Below are 17,610 nucleotides of genomic sequence, written 5' to 3' on the forward strand. Positions count from 1 at the left end.
AAGGCATCCATCGCAGAGATGATGGTTAATATTTTATTAATATTTTTCCTGAAGGCTGATACTCTCATAGCAAACCTATTCATCAATTTTTATGTTTTTGTACTTATTTCGTGTATTGTATGTATTTATGTACAATAATTAAGTTTATGTCCGATTGTCAATAATTTATGATGATTAGAGCTAATAAAATTTTAAAAAGTAATGAATGAATTTCATGAAGTAGCAATAAAATAGAGGGAATTACATCTTGGAATGCTGAATTAAATATCTTTCTTTTACTCAATGTTTCTGAATGGACTATATTTATAAAATGTATGTATGTGTGTGTTTGTGTTTATGTATGTAATGGGCTGAGCTCTGCTCCCCCCTTGGTGAAATCCTGCCTACGCCCATGATTACACAAACACATGAGTAATAAAATAAATAAAATTTCACAAACATAAAAAATAATGCGATTTGGTAGCCAATATTTAATTTTTCTTTTTCGAAAACTTTTAACTCAAAAAAAACTCCAAGTATTTTCCTGGCAAGAATTTTGATTTTAGGAGACGGCAATTTGATGAAACCAGGTGATGTTGGTTGAAATTGACAGTTTCAATTTCCATCAAGTGCATTTATTTTCCCATCCTCTATAGTTGATATGTAGCATACATAACGCTATTCCCAATTTTCATGTCTATAATCATCGAATCGTACTATAACGTAACACCTTGTTTCTAGAAGCGCATTCAGTATCGTTGTTGGTGCAACGTCTGGAGATTCATTGGTTACAGTAATCATATCTGTTTGAGACATCGGTTCATAGTCAGTTTCAGTCATGACTTGCTCAAGACGATCGCGTGGACGAAGCCGAAATGATTCTTCGTCATAGGCATAATTCTGTTTCCAAAGATTCTATAGTCAACTTGTAGTAGCCTAAGCAGTCAAAACAACTAAGTCTGTCCATTCTCAAAACTTTGAGACTATGAGTTTCAATTGGGTTTTGTACTCTATGCTAGATCTTTTAAGTACCTTTAAGTGGTGGAATTGATTTTGGAATCAAGGCTGTCCTTCCAGCAATATCTTCACCTTATGATCCCATAACTTAACTTTAATACAACGTGATCAAACTCACATTTTAAAAAATATCACTGTGTGAGGGAGATAAGAGGTAAAATGACACTCATAAAAACACACAAGAGGACTAGAGCAACAAGGTCTGTGAAATAGGTTATCCTCGTTTTTGTAAGAATCTGCTACAGTGTTACCAGCCATCAATGATAAAGAAAAGTTTTGGAGCCCAATTTCAAAAAATGTGAGGGGAATAGGTTACATCTATGGGATAGGTAGATTATGAATCGTAATTTTTTTCCTATACAACTTATAGCGCAATCTATCATAAAAAACAATTAATTGTGACCTTCCATCAGGTATCGGGAAAAAATAAGGTTATATATATGAAAAAAATATAATTTTTCTACTGTCAAAGTCAGAAACTTGAGTTGTGGGACAAATGAAGGAGATAGATATTGACATTTTAAGTTTAAATTTAGGCCAATAAACAAGTTTGTACAAAGATAAAAATCCTTGAACAACAAGCTGAGGATATCTATTGACCTCTGGATGCAATTGAAGTTCTAGCAATTTCACACAGAAACTATGATCTCATTGGGACTTGTACGTTTTGGGAGTATGACCCATATAGTTTTCATTAAAGGAATCGAAAATTAGGGTGAATAAATTTTCTTTTTTTTTTGGACTGTAATGTCAGTGGTTTGAAAACTCTTTAAAAATCCAGGCGGAAAATATAATGGTTATCAAAAAGATAGTGGAAACACAGGCGTATTGGAAAGTTGAAAACAGATATATCTAAACATGATCCTGTATTCAAAAAATAATTTACATCAAATGAGGGCTATATAACCAAATCCTGCTAAATCTAGACATTTTTATTGTTGTAAATTTTAAACCTAAATTTCACAAAACCATTAGTCGGCCAACTTTGGAAACTAAACGGCTAATTTCTCCGTTAAAGGCGTCAGAAATCATACGTCTCATTGTTATATTTTAATTTTAAAAAAGTTAATATAAGTTATTAAATAAATTAGTTAATAACTCATAATATATACATTTATGTAATTATATTCATATATAATTCACATGTAATAAGGATCTTGATTAATGTGCTTGTATTTACTTAGAATGTTTTACAAAATCAAAATTCTCACCGCTTATTTGGTTTCTCAATTAATTTTTATTTTCACTTATCTATGTATATTAAAAAGTATTTAGATCGTGCGGAATTTCGAATACGAGTTTTCAACTAAATTCACAAGTGAGGTGTAGATAACTGACCGTAGATTACTGATTGGAGAAGATGGTCGGGGGGAGGGGGGTGCGGTCATCAAAAAAACATAAACAAACAAAAAATTATTTATTTATAATTAAATTTTAATTCATTGGACCATCTTCTCGAATCAATAAATACACGTATCTCACAGATTTTAAATTTTTTTGCCATTTTCTCCAAAATGGTTTGAACATTTTTTAAAATGAGCCAGATATTATTCTCATTGGAATAGTGTGACAGTTCATTAATTTTGTTTCTTTGAAATAATTATTTATCACCCATTGTTAGCTGTAAGAATAATAGATACATATAAAATAAGAACGAACTTAACTAGTTAATGAAGATCAAGATTAATTAAGAAATTAACTAAATGAGAAAATACATTATTTCGTGTATCGATGCTCTTTATGTTAATAGTAATGTTTTTACTACTGTCATAACCATAAAAACACGAAAACATAGAAGTAGTTTTTAAATAAATTAATTGTTATTCAGGTTAAGTCTCAACACTTTTTATTAATTATTATCAATCCAACATTTCGGCCAATGCGGTCACCCTCAAGGACAATCTAACAATTAACAGCTTTTATTATGCATTCATTTTTAACAACATTATTATTAGTAATTTAATATACCTTAAATATAAATTAGCAACTCACATCCCAATATTTAAAAACTTTTTGCCGAGTATTTTGCCCAGATCTTTTAAAGATTATGACGTTGATGAATACCCCTTATGTTACAGACCAAACAATAAAATTAACAATTATTATAGTAAATTGAAGAACAAAATTGACACAAAAAGTCGATCAGGAGTCATATATAAAATTCCTTATTTAAATTGTCCAGCTATATATACAAGTGAAACTAAGCAATTGTTGGGTGATAAAATGTATATAAACACAGCAAAGAAAGAAGAAGAAGGGTCCCAATAGAACAGCACTAGTGCAAAATGCAGCCAAAAACCAACAAAAACTCGACTTTGATAATATAATAATTTTAAAAAAGAAAATAATATGTCAATTTAAACAAGGAATTTTATATATCAATATTCATTGATATTTTGTGTCAATTTTGGCCTTCAATTTATTATAATAATTGTTAATTTTATTATTTAGTCTGTAACATAAGGAGTATTCATCAACGTCATAATCTTTAAATGATCTGGGCAGAATAGCCTGCAAAAAGTTTTTAAATATTTGAATATAAGGTGTAAATTAATGTATAATAAAAGCTGTTCATTGTTAGATTGTCCTTATAGATGGCCGAAACGTTGGATTGTGAAATAATTAATAAAGTGTTGAGACTTAACCTGGATACCAATTAATTTATTTAAACAATAAATACCATTGTCTCAAGATATTGAAGAAATTGTATATAAAATAGAATTATCACTTTGTTAATTATAAAGTAAATGAAAATATAGTAAGTGGAACTATTTCAACTATGAATAATAATAAATAAGTTGTATTTTTGAAATGAACAAAGATTAATTTCAACTTCAAGTAGGATGGGTAAGTGGTAATAGTACAAGAGCCCAAGAGGTGAAAGAAGTCAGTTATTTCACCCCAAATTTTACTATACTGAAAACTATGTATAATTACTAGGCAAAATTTATGAGTCTGTAGAGTATACGTAGGGGGAATAAAAAAATGACGGCTTTTTTAAAATGTTAAAAATAATTAATTTTTCATTCGGAACTCTATATCTTAAAAACAAACAACACTAGAAAACCTAAGAGAACGTCATTTAAAGTAGAGTAAATTTGCTAAACTGTAAGCCCTAATAGAGCTATTTACGTTCAATAGTTCTCGAGATATAGCTTTTTAAAAAGCAATATTTCATAAAAATGTTGTACAGAACGTACTGAAAAATTAGTAGTTCGTGAATTTATTTTGAAAAATCTATATCTCAAAAACCATTTGACGTAAACATGTCTGTTAGCACTCAAATTAAAGCTATTTTAATGGGCTATGGAGTAGTTTAATACATTTATCGTCATAGAAGTAGTAGTTTTCATGGTATTTGCTAAAATTAATTGATTTATAGTTTTTCGGACAAATTTTCATTTGCCAAATTTATATACACATGCGAATATCATAAAAACTACTATCCCTACGAAGATAAGTGTCATAAACTACTTTATAGTAAGTTAAATTTACTTTATTTTGAGTGCTGGCAGACATATGTGGGACTAATGGATCTAGAGAAATATTTTTTCGAAAATCAAACATTTTATACGAAGAACTAGAAATTAACAATTTGTGAATTTATTTTGTCAAATATCATAAAAACTACTACTCCTACAAAGATAAACGTTATAAACTATTTTATAGTAAATTTAACAAGCTTTACTTTCAGTGCGGACAGACATCTGTACGTCCTATTGTTTCTGAAATAAAGTTTTTCAAAACTCAAACTTATTGCCCAAACAACTATAAATCAATTTATTTTAGAAAATATGAAAATGACTATTCCTACGAAGGTAAAGGTCAGAAAATACTTTAATTTAAGTGCTAATAGACACCTATACGTCACATAGTTCCTGAGATATAGATTTCTCAAAATAAATTAACTAACTACTAATCTTTCAGTATTTTTTAAAGAAATGTAGCTTTTTAAAAAGCTATATCTCGGCAAATTTACTCTCCTTTAAATAATGGTCTTTTAGATTTTCTAGTGTCGTTTAACATATAGAGCTCCGAATGAAAAATTAAGGTTTTGAAACAGCCGCCATTTTTTTATTCCCCCTACCTATACTTGAAAGACTCGTCAATTTTGTATAGTAATTATACATAGTTTTCATTAAAGTAATAAAAAATTGGAGTGAAATAACTGCCTTTTTTCTTCCCGGCTGTTTTACTATAAGTTTAAGAGATCCGTAAACCGATTTTTGATAATGTCTACATTGGAAAACGTCCAAACATATGGAAAGACAAATACAACCTTTTTCAACTGGTTTGAATATTGAAATTCGGCGAGCTCTTCCAGGCATTAAAAATTATGTAATTTGTCTTTTGTAAATTTTTGATAGCAGTTTGTAAGCGAAGTACATTTTTCCTTTCTATTTTATGAATTACGCTACCAAGACACATAAATTTTGATTTTCATGAACCTTGTTATCATGTATGAAGCAATACCATTTCAAAATACGTTATTTCGATTCCGAATAGATGAAATCTTAATTTGTTTGCTGCATCTTTGAGAGGACATTATAAACTAGTAGTCAAATGCCTTGAAATCATCTAAGAATTTCCTTAACAATTTCTAAAATATTTAACTAAGATAGTATTTAACTGGTATTTTTTGTTTTTTAATCCATAAAATTATTCCGTTTTTTCATTGATAAATATTTATCCATTTTAAAATTACAAAAAATAAATTAACTAGTAATACTGTATATTATCAAGTTTATATTTAATAAACTATACTGCTATTTATTCTATTGATTATGGACGGAAACCGCTTAATGGCCACTTTTCCGTTGTCTAATAAAAACGCAAAAAAATGAAACCTCTTTAATATGATTTTATCAAAACCTGTGATTTTTCTAATGAAATTTCGGGGTTGTGAAGAAAAATATATTTCTTCCATTGTTAGATCCCAAAGCTTGCTTCACTCTAGTTTTAGCTTCTATCTGCTAATCACTTATCTATTTTTCGAAAAAAAAAATACTTCGAATTTTAATTTCTTTAAATAACAGTGAAATTAGTTATAATCAAGGTCTGGATTTTCATGCAATCGCATATTTTGTATGCATATTTTTTTTTTTTATTTTATCGCTGATCGAAAATATCTACCAATCAGTAGTGGTATTCATGGTGTGTTAAATGTAAAATGTTTTACTATGTTAAATGTTATAAGTATAGGATTGTGAGCAGCCCTATTTAAAGTCATGTTAAGAGGTAAATGCATAAGAGCTCCTAGTGGATTTTCTGAGTAACTTGTTTTATAACTTTTCCTTCCAAAACTTCGTATTATTGTTTATTTCTAAGTTTTCACTAAAGTAATTTATTACAACATGCCTAAATTGAATGAAAAGTGGAAGTTGTGTAAAAGTTTGACCACTGAGTGTCTTGTTGATCTTCTAACTTGTAAGGAAGAGAATCAAGATGTGCTAATTGACGACTGTCATTACATTATTATTATTGTCATACATTGCTTTATTAGTTATAAAAATATCCAAAACAATACTAACACAAACTGCAAGCAAGTAACTTAACACGACTACAAATAAAATGGTGACGAGCTAAGCTGGTCTGATGACGTCATTCTCCATTTAACAGACCTAGTAACAGACTCTCGACCATGTTACATGTTATATCGTTTTAACTTGGTAAAAGAAGGAAATATTTCTTCATTTAACACGCTTTAACATGTTAAGCTAAAGATCATGAATACCCCTAGTATATCAAGATGCAACTTGCTAAGTTTTATTTTCATATTTGATGACAAATCTTTTTTACCTGTGCTGCTTTTGACTAGAACTCCATTCTCTGTACTATAAGTAATGTATCAACCCTTCCCTCCTTTAAAACACTTCTGTTTAACCACATTTTACTTTTGATAATATAAACATTGAACATTAGCATTTATTATTTGTACATATTGTTACTACCTTTTTGTTTTGTATTTTATGTATTTAGTTATTTATTTATTCCTTTTACACCAAACATTATTGATATGCAATTATAATATAAGTTGTAATTAAGATAGGAGCGACCACACTGTTTCTGGCCAATATATTGTGTAACTTAACAATTGTTCTAATAATACCTTACCTCACCTGGTCCCAGAATAATAAACTAATTTTCATTTTATAAATGCATATATTTTCATATTTGGACTATCTCAGTTAAATAAAAAAAAAAAATAATAGAAATAATATTTTTTTTTTTAAATATTTATTTATTGCTATTTATATCAGTACATTATAATACATTTAGTAAATCTGATCTCGGTTAAATTGGAGTGTTACAGGCGTGTATAGAAACTACCCATTGGCAGCACTCTAATGACGATTTACATTAGCAGGTCTCGTGGCCATCTTCTTTTCAGGTGCCTCGGAGGATTGTCAGGAATGAAAGTGGATGCAAGGTTAGAAACTAGGGGGTTTGAGTGGTTAGGGAGTTTGTAATGGAAGGACTGGTATCTGGTTTGGGCTAGATCGGTTACATAGGGAACATTAAGGTCTTTATATATGATTTTATTTGTAACAAAGTAAAGAGGATTGAGGATTTTACGAAGGATTTTGGATTGTAAGGATTGAATATGAGAAGAATTCGAAGGTTTAGTAGAGCCCCAAAGCTCAACTCCATATGTCCAGATTTGCCTTATTACAGTCATGTAGTTCAGTCTTTTGTAATGTGTTAGAAGTTTAGACCGTTTGTCTAGTAAGTGCTGTAATAGTCGAAATTGACGTGCAGTTTCCTGTCTTTTCAGTCTTGTGTGAGGATTCCAGGTTAATCGTTGGTCCAAATGTAGTCCAAGGTAGCGGATCTGTTCGACAGGGGTAAGAGTAACATTATTAAATGAAACTGTAGGGCAGTCGGTAGGTTTACGACGAAGGATAAAGGTGATTTGATGGGATTTGTTGGAATTTATCTTAATCCTCCAATTACATCATTCTTCGAGGGCTGTGATATGGGATTGGAGAGTTTGGGATACAATTAATGGGTTATTATTAACTGTGAGCGCACATATGTCACCGGCATACGTGGTGAGGATAGTGTTAGGATTGGTTGGAATGTAGACGGTGTAGAGGATGGGACCAAGGATACTACCTTGAGGAAAATAATAAATTAAAATGCAATATTGAAGACGAAATTACACATTCATTCAATAAATAATTCAACAATAGGACAAATGTTACCTTCAATAATTGATTGGAGAAGTTTGTCAGGGGGGGGGGAGGAGTGTGGTCAGCAAAGAACAACATAAATAAACTAAACAATATTTATTTATTTGGCATAAAATAAATATTGTTTTGTTTATTTATGTTCTTCTTTGCTGCCCGCACTCCTCCCCCCCTCCTGATAAACTTCTCCAATCAGTGATCTACGGTCAACTATCTACACCTCGTTACCTTCAATAGTTCACTTCTAACAATAGGTATGAATATTTTCATTTCCCAGAATTCCTTTTCTCCTTCTTTTTTCGTTTTAACCATTACATTCTGCTTCATGTTTTGCTTGTTGATAAATTTGCTTTTATTTACTAATATTTATTGTTTTTAAAATATCAAAAGTAACTGCCTCATTTAGTTCAAAATTGAAATCTTGGATTGGTCAGTACATACCAAAGATGAGACAGTTTTTAGAACTGATCTAAAAATGGTTTATTTCACCTATTGCTCAAAACGTAACAAGTGAAAGAAAATCACACATCAATATGTCAATATAGGTGAGCTCTATTGATTTTTTTTCTTTTCTGTTATTCAGGTAACTTGGTCAGGGATTGTTTTTAATATTACCGAAAATTGCCAAACCAATTACTCAATCTCTCTAAAATTTAAATACAGTATGATTTCAATTTGCTTTCTGAAAGAAATAAAATAATTTAAATAAATTAATTGGTATCCAGGTTAAGTCTCAACACTCTTTATTAATTCTTTAACAGTCCAACGTTTCGGCCATCCTCAAGGACAATCTTAAATATAATTTTACACCTCACAAACAAATATTTAAAAACTTTTTGCAGGCTATTCTGCCCAGGTCATTAAATATAAAATCAAATATCAGTCTAATCACCCTATTTTATGTTATTTTTTTTTTATTTTGATAGTGTTAAGTTGATCTATAATTAAAAATTAATGAAATTGTGACAAAATAGGGTGTTATGGTTGATATAAATGACTTGGGCAGAAGAGCCTGCAAAAAGTTTTTATATATTTGGATGTGAGGTTAATATTAAAGATTGTCTTTAAGGATGACCGAATTGGCCGCAACGTTGGACTGTTAAAGAACTAATAAAGAGTGTTGAGGCAGCCTGGATACCAATTAATTTATTTAAACAATAAATACCAATCTCAAGAAGTTGAAAAGATTATATATAAAGAAATTAAATAACTTTAAGAACACATATTGATTAATAATAAGATTCGAATGGAGTTATTTAACTAAAACCGCCTCTCAGTTTTTCTAAATCGTGATATAGTAATTTTTTTAAATTACATCTAATACCATAAAAAAAATTACTAAATAATTTAATAAGGGAATAATAAAGGAAGGGCCCTATTACGTGCTTGAAAAAAACACCCAATAAAACTACAAGTCGATTTATAAATTATGGTGTTAAAACTTTATCGTTGGAAATAAAAGCAGATAATCGGGTTTTGTTGCTGGTGACGGATGCCACATCATATAAGATTAAAGCAGGAAGAAATTTCAAGTTATTTTATAGTAGGATCATCCAATCGGAATATAGAAAAAGTTCGGTCCCTATTTCCAGAAGTCAACAAATTAATTAATAACGGAAAAATAAGTTTTTGAAAGCCTCTTCTATAGTAACTAAGTTACTAGTAAGTAATGTAAAGTAAAACTTATTTAATTTGCTATTATTTATTTATTTCGGCCTGAATTGCGTACCCTCATCAGGGCTGAAAACAAGATAACATCTTTCATTCCCTGAAAAAGAAAATAATTAAAACAAACTTGGAAACATATATAACAATAAATTAAGTAAATGGTAGATGATACTAATAGAAGATAAAATATAATATTGTAGAGGTAAGAATTATACAAATACTGTATCACTTTTGAAATAATTGCTTAAAACGGGAGGAGCAGACTTATGATAGTTTAATCGAGCAATATTTGAAAAGCGTATGAATTGAAAAACGGCGTAAGTGAAACCCGCCCTCTGTGGTATCCTTACTTATCTGACTTTCCAAACAAACAATTATAGCGCGTAGATTGGTCAATGTACGACATGTCACAATCTCACAAGATGGGAGATCATAACAAAAAAAGGGCAATCCTTCCCCGCCGGACCCGCCCCACTAAGACCCCCCAGGAAGAGACGGTCCTATGTATATCACTTTTGAAATAATAGCATAAAACGGGAAGAGCAGACTTAAGATAGTTTAATCGAGAAATATTTAAAAAGCGCATGAATTGAAAAACGGTGGCAAAACAATTAATATAAAAAGTAATTAAAAATCAGACAGTTATCATGTAAATAAATAAATAAACACAATGAAAAGGGCGGAAGAAAATGTAAATAATGAGTAATCGAAATTAACATCATAAATACGCAAGTAAAGATTAAAAATATATAAATAGTGAAAAGATTGAAATTAACATTGTGAAATGGGCGAAAGAAAACGATATACATGATACAATGGGCAAGAAAGAAAACGAAATATATGCTACAATACGTGAAAGATGAAGAGTAATAAGTAAGAAGCTAAAATAAATATAGAGTGTCCGGAAAAGTAAATAAGGAACGAACAAAGAGAGAAGAGATGTGTTTGTGTGTGTGGGGGGGAAGGAGGAAAAAATTGAAATCTACAGAGAAACTTATTGACTTGGGTGGAGTTAGGATATGATGGGCCGGTAGAGTGTGGATGTACGTCATAACATAAAAAATACTTTAAGCCAAGCGGAAATAGTAGATGATATATAACTAAATATGAAAGACTTTTTGTTTAGATAAAATATATAAGGTAGATAATGAAAATTTCTAGCTTATTTATTTTATCTTCTACTAACTACTTAATTTATTGTTATGCATGTTTCCTAATTTCTTTGTTATTATTTCATTTTTCTTTTCTTTTGAATTAAGGTTGTTATCTCGTATTTTCAGGTCGAAAGGTCGGCACAAATAAAATACGTTTTACTTACTTCTGTTACATTACTGACCTCACTCCGATTATCTTCTACACATATATCTCATAAATTAATAAATTATTTTGTAATGAATGGGAAACAATAACCTCCTCAAATTGTGGTTAAAAGATGAGGCACGTGGATAGAGGAGGCAGTATTTGACGCACAATATTTGGATACATTTAATGCCGTCGGATAAATTAAGATGAGGAAAGTTAAGAGGCACAGAGTGTAGGAAAGTTATATGAAATAATGAATAATGTAATATTATTAAATAGCCATACTTTCATTAATATGACCAATTTGAGGAAACAAGAGCTGTTGTAAGACGAAAGTTTAAAATTATTAATAAAATAAAAAGAATGTATTAAATGGAGTATAGACCGGGTGAAGTCAAATGAAACTGAAATAGTAATGACTATTTTAATTGAGCCAACGTTTTGCCCCACTTTGCAGGGCTTTGTCAGGGCTAAAAAAGATACAAACACTAAACATAAGTAAAAAGTAAATGGAAAATTATAAGAGTATATAATGAAACATAGAAATTAAATAAGAAAAATAAAAGGTTATAAACAATAAATGAAAACGGAAGTAGAAACAGATAAAAAGAAGAAATATAAAAGAAAGTACAAACTAAGAGTTAAAAAAGGGGGATAAGAATATTCCCTATTTCATCTCATAGTTTGTACTTTATTTTATATTTATTCTTTTTATCTGTTACTATTTCCGTTTTCATTTATTGTTTATAACCTTTTATTTAATTTATTACCGTTTATTTTTTCTTATTTAATTTCTACGTTTCATTGTATACCCTTGTAATTTTCCATTTACTTTTTTACTTATGTTAAGTATTTGTATCTTTTTTAGCCCTGATGAAGCCCAGCAACGTGGGGCGAAATGTTGGCTCAATTAAAATAGTCATTACTATTTGAGATTCATTTGACCGCACCCGGAACATATTCCATTTATTACTACACACGGTCAATCAGCCATTTTCCAGTAAAAGAGTGCTTATTTCATATACCAAATCAAGTATAAGAAATGTTGAAAGGAAAATTAGAAGAGGTTTCTATTAAAAACTGGTAATTCAAGCAGGCGTTAATAAAATATTAAATAGGAATGTCTCATTGTTCTCAGGGACACTGAAACTCAATAATTTCAAGTGAATATAAATTTGCAACTATTACGTCTATTAATGCAGAAAGATCATTGTCTAATTATAAAAATATTTTAAATGACAAAAAATTTAAATTTATAGAATCAAATTTAGAAATGCATCTTTTAATGAAGAACATATTTCTGACTAATTTATTTTTTCCACCTTGTCAGTTAGTTTTTAAATGCAGTCATGGTTAATTTTGTTTCAATAATAATTTGAAATTACTATTACTTTCATATTTTAAATGCTGTTTCACATTATGTTTCTTATATATTTGTATATCTTATATATAAGGTTTTACTATTTTAATATTTTAGCCTCTTTACAATCATAAATCCTCCGTGAAATCCGTAATGCTCCTTATTACGTCACAAATAAACTCATCCATAAAGACCTCAACATCCCATTTATTGCGATTTGGCCCAAAATAGATATACTTCCTTTCATTCCAAAATCCTTCCGCACCCATACACACTGGTTCATGATCTCTCATCCTTAATAATCCTCTGAGGTGTCTGAAAAGAAGATGGCTACAGGATCTTCTAATTTAAATCAATGATAGAAGCACCACCATTGGGTGGTTCCTTCTCAAGATTATCATGTGTTCTGGGACATTTATCACATTTACTTTTTTTTTTTTGTACAGTTGTAACTTTCAATAAGTAAAAAGATATTTTAGTCCATAAAGCGTTTCATACTGTTTTTAACTGCTTAGTTTTGAAGCTGTTTTAATTATTTACATATTTTGGTTTATGAAAAAAAAATTATAATAATAAAATTTTAAATAATTTTTGTTTAATTTTTAATCTCTTACCCTATTTATTTCTTTATTTTGGGGGCATATTGATATATTATAGCTGTCTTATTAAATAGTTAAGCTGTATATTTTATATATTTTTAATGTATACACATTTACAGTTTTTTATCACATCTTAACTTAACACATTCTAAACTTTTCAAACCCTCCCCCAAACTGGAACACAAAAAAAAACAAAAAACTACCATTCATCATACATGACAAATCATAATTCACACTTCATTAAATGTGTCTTTCAATTCGCAGTTTTTCTCATAAAATACTTAATAAGCTAATTTCAGTTGAAAACAAGTTAATATTTAGAAACTACAATAAATTTCCTTCAAAATCATATCATTGTTATGCCATTATGTCACTTTAATAATTTTTGTATTATTCTTAATACTATTTTTCTATATAATGAAGTTAACCTATACTTTTTGAAGATAGTGATTCCCATTTTTTTTTTCCAATTATTTTTATCTGTCTTACCTTGTTCCTAATTAGTCATATATATTATTATATATCTATATAATTTAAAATTGTCCTACAAATAGAAGTGTACTTTGAAGCAAGAGGTCCTCATCAATAGGTTTCACTGCCTGTCTACCACTATCATTAATTACCAGTTTCTGTAACATTGTAATACAATTTTTGTAGTCTCAACAATATTGGTCCTTTATAGACAAGATCTCTCAAATGAGCTTCTAAAATGTTTGGAAATATATAGCTTCAAGTTTTAATAAAAATTTAATAAATTTCTAATAGATCCTGCCAGATTCCCAAAAATATGATTGAAAAGTTCAACATGCGTATCTTTGTTAATAATAGTCCGATTTCACTGATTGTTTTATATATATTATTGGATACATTATTTCATGATTACCAATTTAAACATATGCTCAACTTTAACCAACAAAATATTTTCTTTTCAAAAACTAAAATTGAACAAAAAAATCGATGTATTGTATTTAGTCCCTCCTTTCCTAAACAAAATATGTGTCATAGCAAGCCAAAAACTCAAAAATAGAAGTTTTTTTAGAAACTGTGTTCCATCGTAAGCCAATTGAAATTACCAGAGCTATGGAAATTGGTAAATTAAAGTAATGAATGGTAGAGCTTATACCAGAAGATATTTTGGGTGATTTTATTTTATTTACCTTTTATATTCAATAGTCATAAATGCAAAATGCATAGACTGCTTCAGAATGATTCTTGATCAATAAAGAACAGGTTATAAGAATAATAGTAACATTATTGTAAAGTTCAAATTAACATTACATTAAAATGGATTTACTATATAATTACCAGTGAAATATTGCTCAAAATTTATTCAATTATGACTAAATTTAGCTTTTCTGGATGTAATATTCCAGTTTAGAAGATCAAAAAATAATATTAGATATGTTTTTTTATTAAACGGATTAGAAATTTCTAACATAGAAACATGAACTGTTACTGTTATTTTACCCATCAGCATCAGAAACATTTGGGGAGATGAAAATAAATATGCATCACTAAACCTTTATTACTTCAAAGCAGCATGAGCAGGTAGAGTGCCTTTAGCTGGAAATTACAATTACAAAATATTTAAAAAATATATAATTATTAATTTTTTTTGTCAGCTAATCGTGTTTATAGCCACAGTATTTATAAAATTTTTTAATCATTATTGAAAAATGGCCTTGTTTAAACTATGTGGTATTTCATTAGTATTGAAATATCAAAGGCAATTGTAAAATCACTAATGAATAATCATTAATTATTAATAAAAACTGAGTATTTCTCAAATTATTTTTGTAGGGAAACAACAATACGCATTTTATCCAATAAAAACATCAGCTGGAAATAAAGGTTTAAATTAACCCTAACAAAAAGTTGACAAGAGGAATGGAATAATTCACAATGTACAAATAATTGATACTGAGTAAATTAAAAAAAAAAAAAAAATTATATATGATGTATCATTAACTCAGTAAATCTTGAGAGTAAAATAACTATTACATTTAAAGCAATAAATTTAATGGTGGGTCAGGATTGGGTTAAATGAAATAAAATAAAATTGAAGTATAGTAAAAAAAAAAAAAAAAAGTCAGTCAAAAACTGTATAATTTTGTATAAAAGATTTTGCTCACCATTGCGTTTATTAACAAGAGCATATATCAACTCAGAAGGTCAGTGAACCAAAAATAAATATTTTGGAAAGAAAACAAAATTGGTGATAAAAGTTGATATATGAGCATTTTGGTTTTATCATAAAGCAAGGGTTGGTTACAATGGTTACTGTGTTTTTTTTTTTTATTTAAGAAATATTTTACTTTTAAAATTTAATGATACATTCAATCATAATGCATTTAAATTAAGGAATTTTCTTAGTACATAAAAAACAGGTAACTTAAAATGAAATAAGTATATGCTATTTCATTAAAACTTAAATAAAATAAAAACAATAATTTTTAGTCAGGAACCTTTGCTACTAATTTATAGCCTTAACAATATTTAGTTATACAGGCTTTATTTAGTTTTCTTCCTCGTATGAACTTAATACACAAAAAAAAAATGAAATAAAATTACAAAATAGTACTATCTATATAAAACAAGAGATTATATTTTTGTTAGAACTTTATTCCTTTCATTGCTAGCTTGAAAAGATAAAAATTTGTAGAAATGTAGTCAATAGACCAAGAAACTAGAAATAAATATTCAGCAATGGAGGAATTTAGTTCTTTACTATGTAGTCCAAATAAATCATTCAAAAATTCTATACAATATGAGATATCTATAATCTTAATGCCACATATAGAACCAATTTCCAACATTTCTTTTAATTTACCAGCAAATTTATAAAAATCAATTTACATACAACTGCATCAAGTGCGATTAAAAATCGATTCAGAGTGTTTTGGGATATTTTGTTAAAACTATTTCATACAAGAGTAAATTACCTAACTAGTATGAATAATGTAATTTTTAGCAGTTAATTAAATTAATATAAGCTTCAACAAAGAAAAAAATCTACTTAAAAAAAATACATATACATAGTAAAAATATAATTTTGACAGATATCCATTGAGAATCATCTAAATTAAACCAAAAGCACAATATTACTTAACAATATCAATGATGAGATGAGATTTAATATATATGATACTCATCAATACATGTGAAAATACATATTTACATTAACCTAGCAAACACTAAAATTTTACTTCAATAGCGAATTTGTACTTCTTTTATCTTAACTACCACAATTATTTACAAGTGATGTGTATAATTAACAAATTATAATGAAAAATGTGCCTTAAATCTAAAAGAATTGTTAGATACAAAAATATTGAAATGTTTTAATTTCATTTTTTTTCTTTACATGCAATTGTTGCACACACAAACAAACAGGTGAAATTTGTTCCCATTCCCAAAAATGCATAAAATTTCATTGCTTAGCTGAGGATGACTGATAGATAATGAGAAAATTTTAATTCAGCATTTAGGTTTTGCAGGCACAGTAGAAATACTTGTTTGTTTATTGATTATATCATTCATACCTTCATATAACTTAATTTTTATTCCACGGTAGAAAATTGATTGCTGCTATTTTGAGGTTCAAAATTGACTTTAAAACTACAATGCAGTTCCTTCACATTTCTAACTCTGCTATTCTCCCAACCCCCCCCCCAAAAAAAAACATTTCTCACATACAATACTAAATGATCCCATTGTACTAAAATAGATTGACATCAAATTAGAAATAGCCACATAAAAATGGTAGCATTAATTATATTCTTTACAAAACGATAGTGAAAGTAAAGAATGATGTTTGTTTCAAATAGAATAACAAATGATAAAAGATTAATTAAGAATTTATCAGAATTTGAGCAGGTATATTGAATTAAGCTCATAAAATTATATAACAAAATAGTTTACTTCATTTTAAATATTTCACCCATATGTGAGTGTGAAAGTGCACTTACTCCAAAATCAATGTAATTTTTCAAATGTTGGTAAGCAACCACAATAACAATAACATAGAAATTTAAAAAAAAACAAAAAAAAAAACTGGTTCCAAACCCATAGAAGTCTGCGGACTACTAAGCTGGAAATTGAACCATGTGCGGCCCACCACCATTCCCGACTTGAGGCAAATGGAAGTTTCCATTGAAAAATATTGGGGGGGGGGGGAAAAGGAAGTGGATTTTGAGTCATTTTTACTGTGCAGTTACCTGTTAAAACCTTTCAGTTAAACATTCAAACGCCAGGGAAGATAATTAATGAAATAGTTTTAACAGAAAATCTTCAAAAATACAAATGTTTCTGGAACTTCCTGTGGCCCAAAGCATTGTTCGCAGACGACTGGTTGGGAATCACTCTCAACAAAAATGAACCTGAAAATTCCCATCATGATTTCAATAGAGAATACCATAATATTTATCATAAACCCTCTTTTTACATGAGCTGGATTAACAGTAATATAAATATATAAATGAATGACGTATTTTGT

The sequence above is a fragment of the Halyomorpha halys genome, unplaced genomic scaffold (genome assembly GCF_000696795.3).
Source record: "Halyomorpha halys isolate HHAL.00 unplaced genomic scaffold, Hhal_1.1 Scaffold170.1, whole genome shotgun sequence".
NCBI lineage: Eukaryota > Metazoa > Arthropoda > Insecta > Hemiptera > Pentatomidae > Halyomorpha > Halyomorpha halys.